The sequence below is a fragment of the Convolutriloba macropyga genome, chromosome 8, assembly GCF_964194025.1.
Source record: "Convolutriloba macropyga chromosome 8, txConMacr16.3, whole genome shotgun sequence".
NCBI classification, from domain to species: Eukaryota; Metazoa; Xenacoelomorpha; order Acoela; family Convolutidae; genus Convolutriloba; species Convolutriloba macropyga.
In genome coordinates, this window is record NC_134475.1 from 9569018 (window position 1) to 9576513 (window position 7496).

Sequence of the window (7496 nt, forward strand, 5' to 3'; positions counted from 1 at the left end):
TATTTCGAATATTTAATTTCAAAAATAGGTCTTTTTCATATGGTCAAGGAGTAGTTCAAATCAAACCAAACTCGGTATGGAGTATGCCCAGGGTATGTAAAGTCTGAAACAAAAAGAATTTTTGCTATAACTTGCGTAGGAAAAAGTTAGCTTTTCATACGGAAATTTGCGATTATTTCGAATATTTAATTTCAAAAATAGGTCATTTTTATACGGTCAAGAAGTTGTTCAAATCGAACCAAACTCGGTATGGAGTATTCCCATTGTATGTTGAGTCTAAAACAAAAAGAATTTTTGCTATAGCTAACCTAGGAAAAAAGTTAGTTTTTCATACGGAAATGTGCAATTATTTCGAATAACTTGAGATTATTGAATTTTAAAAATTGGTCTATTTCGTCGAACCAAGGAGTTGTTCAAATCGAACCAAACTCGGTATAGAGTATCCCCAGCGTATGTAGAGTGTAAAACAAAAGGAATTTTTGGTATAGCTTGCCTAGGAAAAAGTTAGCTTTTGATACGGTAATTTGCTATTATTTCGAATATTTTTTTTCAAAAATAGGACTTTTTCATCGGGTCAAGGAGTTGTTCAAATCAAACCAAACTCGGTATGGAGTATCCCCTTTGTATGTAGAGTCTAAAACCAAAAGAATTTTTGCTATAGCTAGCCTAGGAAAAAAGTTACTTTTTTATACGGAAATGTGCAATTATTTCGAATAACTTGAGATTATTGAATTTTAAAAATTGGTCAATTTCATCGGATCAAGGAGTTGTTCAAATCGAACCAAACTCGGTATGGAGTATCCCCAGGGTATTTAGAGTGTAAATTAAAAGGATTTTTTGGTATAGCTTGCCTAGGAAAAACGTTCGTATTTCAATCGGAAATATCGATTTATTCGCTTATTCTAATTTCAAAAATATAGAAATTTCATCGGGTCAAGGAGTTGTTAAAATCAAAGCATACTCGGTATGTAGTATCACCAGTGTAATTAGAGTTTAAAACAAAAAGATTTTCTGGTATAGCTTGCCTAGGAAAAAAGTTAGTTTTTCAAACGAAAATTTGCGATTATTTCGAATATTTAATTTCAAAAATAGGTCTTTTTCATACGGTCAAGGAGTTGTTCAAATCAAACCAAACTCGGTACGGAGTTTTGCCCGGGTATCTAGAGTGTAAAACGAAGGAAATTTTTGGTATAGCTTGCCTAGGAAAAATGTTCGTTTTGCAATCGGAAATACCGACTTTTTCGCTTATTATATTTTGAAGAATTGTTAAATTTTATCGGGTCAAGGAGTAATTCAAATCGAACCAAACTGGGTATGTAGTATACCACGGGTACCTTGAGTGTAAAACAAAAAGAATTTTTGCTATTGCTTGTATAGGAAAAAAGTTAGTTTATAATACGGAAATTTGCGATTTTTTCGAATAACGAATTTTAAAAATAGGTCTTTTTTGTATGGTCAAAAACTTCTTGAAATTGAACCAAACTCGGCATAGAGTATCCCCTGTGTAGCTAGAGTTTAAAACAGAAAGAATTTTTGCTATAGCTTGCCTGGGAAAATAGTTAGTTTTTCGTACGTTAATTTCCGATTAATTCGAATAATTAATTTTAAATAGTTTTAAAAAATAGTTAATTTTTATTGGGTCAAGGAGTTGTTCAAAGTGAACTAAATTGATATCCCAGACTACCAGTACTATTTAGGTTGTAATGCGAAAAGAATTGTCCGCCTAACTTTCCTAGAAAAAAGTTCGTTTTTCAAACGGAATTTTCGACTTATTCGCTTATTTTATTTTCAAAAATATAGAAATTTTATCGGATCAAGGAGTTGTTCAAATCGAACCAAACTCGATATGGAGTATCCCCAGGGTATGTAGAATGTAAAACAAAAAGAATTTTTGGTATATCTTAACTAGGAAAAAAGTTCGTATTTCAATCGGAAATATCGATTTTTTCGCTTATTCTATTTTCAAAAATATAGAAATTTCGTCGGGTCAAGGAGTTGTTCAAATCGAACCAAACTCGGTATGGAGTATGCCCAGGGTAATTAAAGTCTGAAATAAAAAGCATTTTTGCTATAGCTTGCGTAGTAAAAAGTTAGCTTTTCATACGGAAATTTGCTATTATTTCGAATATTTAATTTCAAAAATAGGTCTTTTTCATACGGTCAAGGAGTTGTTCAAATCAAACCAAACTCGGTACGGAGTTTTGCCCGGGTATCTAGAGTGTAAAACGAAGGAAATTTTTGGTATAGCTTGCCTAGGAAAAAAGTTCGTTTTGCAATCGGAAATACCGACTTTTTCGCTTATTATATTTTGAAGAATTGTTAAATTTTATCGGGTCAAGGAGTAATTCAAATCGAACCAAACTGGGTATGTAGTATACCACGGGTACCTTGAGTGTAAAACAAAAAGAATTTTTGCTATAGCTTGTATAGGAAAAAAGTTAGTTTATAATACGGAAATTTGCGATTTTTTCGAATAACGAATTTTAAAAATTGGTCTTTTTTGTATGGTCAAAAACTTCTTGAAATTGAACCAAACTCGGCATAGAGTATCCCCTGTGTAGCTAGAGTTTAAAACAGAAAGAATTTTTGCTATAGCTTGCCTGGGAAAAAAGTTAGTTTTTCGTACGTTAATTTCCGATTAATTCGAATAATTAATTTTAAATAGTTTTAAAAAATAGTTAATTTTTATTGGGTCAAGGAGTTGTTCAAAGTGAACTAAATTGATATCCCAGACTACCAGTACTATTTAGGTTGTAATGCGAAAAGAATTGTCCGCCTAACTTTCCTAGAAAAAAGTTCGTTTTTCAAACGGAATTTTCGACTTATTCGCTTATTTTATTTTCAAAAATATAGAAATTTTATCGGATCAAGGAGTTGTTCAAATCGAACCAAACTCGATATGGAGTATCCCCATTGTATGTAAAGTCTAAAACAAAAAGAATTTTTGCTATAGCTAGCCTAGGAAAAAGTTAGTTTTTCATACGAAAATGTGCAATTATTTCGAATAACTTGAGATTAATGAATTTTAAAAATTGGTCTATTTCGTCGTATCAAGGAGTTGTTCAAATCGAACCAAACTCGGTATGGAATTACCCAGGGTATGTAGAGTGTAAAACAAAAAGAGTTTTTGGTATATCTTAACTAGGAAAAAAGTTCGTATTTCAATCGGAAATATCGATTTTTTCGCTTATTCTATTTTCAAAAATATAGAAATTTCGTCGGGTCAAGGAGTTGTTCAAATCGAACCAAACTCGGTATGGAGTATGCCCAGTGTATGTAGAGTCTGAAACAAAAAAATTTTTGCTATAGCTTGCGTAGGAAAAAGTTAGCTTTTCATACGGAAATTTGCGATTATTTCGAATATTTAATTTCAAAAACAGGTCTTTTTCATATGGTCAAGGAGTAGTTCAAATCAAACCAAACTCGGTATGGAGTATGCCCAGGGTATTTAAAGTCTGAAATAAAAAGCATTTTTGCTATAGCTTGCGTAGGAAAAAGTTAGCTTTTCATACGGAAATTTGCGGTTATTTCGAATATTTAATTTCAAAAATAGGTCTTTTTAATACGGCCAAGAAGTTGTTCAAATCGAATTAAACTCGGTATGGAGTATCCCCATTGTATGTAAAGTCTAAAACAAAAAGAATTTTTGCTATAGCTAGCCTAGGAAAAAGTTAGTTTTTCATACGAAAATGTGCAATTATTTCGAATAACTTGAGATTATTGAATTTTAAAAATTGGTCTATTTAGTCGCATCAAGGAGTTGTTCAAATCGAACCAAACTCGGTATGGAATTACCCCAGGGTATGTAGAGTGTAAATAAAAGGAATTTTTGGTATAGCTTGCCTAGGAAAAAAGTTCGTATTTCAATCGGAAATATCGATTTATTCGCTTATTCTATTTTCAAAAATATAGAAGTTTCAGCGGGTCAAGGAGTTGTTCAAATCAAACCATACTCGGTATGTAGTATCACCAGTAAAATTAGAGTTTAAAACAAAAAGATTTTGTGGTATAGCTTGCCTTGGAAAAAAGTTAGTTTTTCAAACGGAAATTTGCGATTATTTCGAATATTTAGTTTCAAAAAAAGGTCTTTTTCATACGGTCAAGGAGTTGTTCAAATCGAACCAAACTCGGTATGGAGAATTGTCCGGGTATGTAGAGTGTAAAACGAAGGGAATTTTTGGTATAGCTCGCCTAGGAAAAAAGTTCGTTTTGCAATTGGAAATACCGACTTTTTCTCTTATTATATTTTGAAAAAATGTTAAATTTTATCGGGTCAAGGAGTTATTCAATTCAAACCAAACTGGGTATGTAGTATACCACGGGTACATTGAGTGTAAAACAAAAAGAATTTTTGCTATAGCTTGTATAGGAAAAAAGTTAGTTTTTCATACGAAATTTGCGAATTTCATGATTAGCGAATTTTAAAGATAGGTCTTTTTTATCGGGTCAAGGAGGTATTCAAATCGAACCAAACTGGGTATGTAGTATACCACGGGTACCTTGAGTGTAAAACAAAAAGAATTTTTGCTATAGCTTGTATCGGAAAAAAGTTAGTTTATCATACGGAAATTCGCGATTATTTCGAATAACGAATTTTAAAAATAGGTCTTTTTTGTATGGTCAAAAACTTCTTGAAATTGAACCAAACTCGGCATAGTGCATCCCCTGTGTAGCTAGAGTTTAAAACAGAAAGAATTTTTGCTATAGCTTGCCTAGGAAAAAAGTTAGTTTTTCGTACGTTAATTTCCGATTAATTCGAATAATTAATTTTAAATAGTTTTAAAAAATAGTTAATTTTTATTGGGTCAAGGAGTTGTTCAAAGTGAACTAAATTGATATCCCAGACTACCAGTACTATTTAGGTTGTAATGCGAAAAGAATTGTCCGCCTAACTTTCCTAGAAAAAAGTTCGTTTTTCAATCGGAATTTTCGACTTATTCGCCTATTCTATTTTCCAAAATATAGAAATTTTATCGGATCAAGGAGTTGTTCAAATCGAACCAAACTCGGTATGTTTTCAGTTTTCATTATTAAACAGGCCACAATTGTTGTAAGTGCGAAGGGGGTTTTTTGCGAAAGGCCTCGTGTGTCTCTTTGAAAATCCTGAAAGGTATTTCATCAGGCCCACAAGCAGTAGGAGATATCAGTTTGAGATAAAAGTGAACTTTGAATGAGTTGATTTGTGGCACTCTAAGTTCGGCCACACCAAACTCAAGCATATTGGGAGCATTGCTTGACGTGCTAATTCCGCAATAAATCTCATTTAGACTATCAGCGTGGAACTTGATGCGTTCGTTGTTATTCTGGGCATATTTTTGCGGGCAGATTTTCCCATATCGCTGTTTACTTGCTGTCTCCAATGCCTACTACCTCTTTTATCATGCGCTTTGTGGAAGATTATCGATCTGATTCGACTAGAGACCAGTTCCGCATCAGCAAATCGCTTCTCGTGAATAAAACCATTCTTTTTCAAAAGCAATGGTGGCTTCACCTCCGGAGTGACAATATAACTTTCAGAATTTCGAATTGTATTTCTGCCAAGCCGACAGCAATTTTAAAAACTATTCTTCAAGAAATGTGTGAGATCGTTAACCGCCTCATTTGCATCTGTGTATTCAAAAAAGTATCCAAGTTTGTTGAACTCAAAATGCAAGATGCAAAACTCCCATATGTATTTCACCCGCTGATCCCTGAAGTACCAAACACTACGGTTGGTTTCGTTATGATTTTCAGTCGTGATGATCAAGGTTCAATTTTGTGATAAAGTTTCGAGTGTAATCGGAAAAGGAGGTTTTCGAACATAAAAAATGTACATATAAAGGGTGGTAATAAAGTATTGAGTGTAATCAGCGTGAAATCTTGCCAAAATTAATTTGCCTGAGAACTGTCGACTCCGATAGCAAAATGTTTAAGATCTCGGGTCTATTTCCTTTTGTGCTCATTCCTCTCACTCACGTTATGGACCACCAGTTGCAGAGGGCGTGGAATTACAGTAAATTGCATCTTCTCCGTTTTTGCCTACCCCCTCATAGTGGGTGCATATTATTTGCACCACCGGACGCACGTGCAATATTTTTACAATAGTTTACTATGTACTCTTGCTGTTATTTTAATAAGTTGTACACATAGGACAGCAATACACATAGGACAGCATGTACATGGCGCATTTTCTGCATATGGTGAATTTGCAAACATTTGGACTATAATGCTTCTTGATAAAGTATACTTTATATTTTCCTTGATACTTTATTTTGTTCCTTGATAAAGTATACAACTATAACGACGAGAACACAATCAAACAATTAGCGGTTCTGGACATTGATTCCTCAAAAGCCTTTGATAAAGTCCCACATAGTAAATTGATCGGAAAGCTACAAAACGTTGGCTTAGGCGGAAAATTGTTTATTCTGATCTGCTCATACTTAAGCGAGCAAAAGCAAATGGTGAACATTAATAAAGAACTATCGAGCCCAGAAAAGTCACAAGTGGTGTGCCTCAAGGTACACTACTAGGCCCCTTGCTATATCTGATCTTCAACAATGATCTACCGGACAAGCTACCAAAAACAACTGATAGTTTTGGCTACGCCGATGACTTTAAATTTGTTACACGAAATCAGTCCGACATGAACTCTTCAACCAAAGGAATAGAATCCTGGCTCTCTGAAAATAAAATGCTCCCAAACCTAAAAAAAGTCAAGGGAATTACTCGTGCAGTTCAAGACAACCTAACATGGAGTGAAAACTGTCATTTTAGAGCCGCTAATGCAATCGGCGCGTTATTTGAAATAAAACGTAACATCAGTGATCTAAGCTCCAGAATAACCAAATGAAACGCCTACGTGGATTTCGTTGTGCCTATTGCGAATTACGCTTCTCAGGCATGGATGCCAACTAAAACGATTATGCAGGAACTGGAGAGGGTCCAAAAAATTGCAACTAAACGGATTCTGGGTAGCACTGAACCACACAAAACAAGACTGACAAAATTGAAACTACTGCCCTATGCATGTACATTGAGTTGCATGATTTACTGTACCTTTTACCATTGCAAAAAGGAGACTACGACGTAGGCATCAGCCTAGTGAGTGACAACTCAAATGCTGAACAAACTAGACAAGTACTTAGGAGAGAGTTCAAAACCGCTTGACTAAAACTGACGACAACTTTTTTCACCGGACTAAAGCACTCCACAATCAAATGATCAGAAAATACAAAATCTATGGCCACTACCTGAACAAAGACAGGCTACTGAAAATTTACTGGAATTGCTTTAACAGATTCTTCACACCAGACAGTAATTGCACGTGGAGGATCCTTTGCAGATGCGGAAGCTGTAACCCCATGAGCAAACTTATAACCGGCTGCATCAACAGGGTGAAAACCCGTGGACCTAACCCTAAACCCTACTCTACTACTACTACTACTACTACTACTAAATGGGGAAAAATCCTATACTACTATTGGACGACGGAGAATTGCGTTTATAGTGTTTCG